This window comes from Chinchilla lanigera, unplaced genomic scaffold (genome assembly GCF_000276665.1).
Source record: "Chinchilla lanigera isolate Chin_1 unplaced genomic scaffold, ChiLan1.0 scaffold00072, whole genome shotgun sequence".
In the NCBI taxonomy this organism is placed as follows: domain Eukaryota; kingdom Metazoa; phylum Chordata; class Mammalia; order Rodentia; family Chinchillidae; genus Chinchilla; species Chinchilla lanigera.
The window spans coordinates 3,829,692-3,830,450 of record NW_004955473.1 but is presented as its reverse complement, the minus strand read 5'-3'; positions in this window follow the sequence as shown (position 1 = coordinate 3,830,450).

Sequence of the window (759 nt, the reverse complement as noted above, 5' to 3'; positions counted from 1 at the left end):
TGCATTGAATCCGTACAGCAGTTTTGGGGTTATGGCCATTTCCACAATGTTTGTTCTTCCTATCCACGAGCAAGGAATATATTTCCATTTACTGAAATCCTCTTCGATCTCTTTTTGTGTAGTACTGTAGTTTTCATTGAATAGATCTTTTACTTCTTTTGTTAGATGGATTCCTAAGTATTTCAATTTCTTGGATGTTATTGTGAAAGGTATGGTTTCCTTAACTTCTCTCTCAGTCTGTTGTTTGTGCATAGGAATGCTATTGATTTGTGGGTGCTGACTTTGTGTACATCTCGACTGCTGAATTTGTTGATTAATTCAAGGAGTCTTCTTGTGGAGTTTTTGGGGTCTTCCATGTAAAGTATCACGTCATCTGCAAATAGTGATAGTTTTACTTCTTCCTTTCCTATCCTTATTATTTTTATTTCTCTACCTTGTCTAATTGCTCTGGCTATTGGTTCCAGAACTATATTGAACAGGAGTGGTGACAGCAGACATCCTTGTCTTGTTCCTGATTTTAAAGTAAAAGTTTTCAGTTTTTGTCCATTTAGAATGATGTTGGCTGTTGGACTGTCATAGATGGCTTTGATCAGTTTCAGGTAAAAACCACCTATTCCTAGTTTCTCTACAGTTTTTATCATGAATGCATGTTGGACTTTTTGAAAGGTTTTTCTGCATCTATTGACTTGATCATGTGGTTTTTGTCTTTGGCTCCACTGATATGGCATATAACATTTATAGATTTGAGAATATTGAACC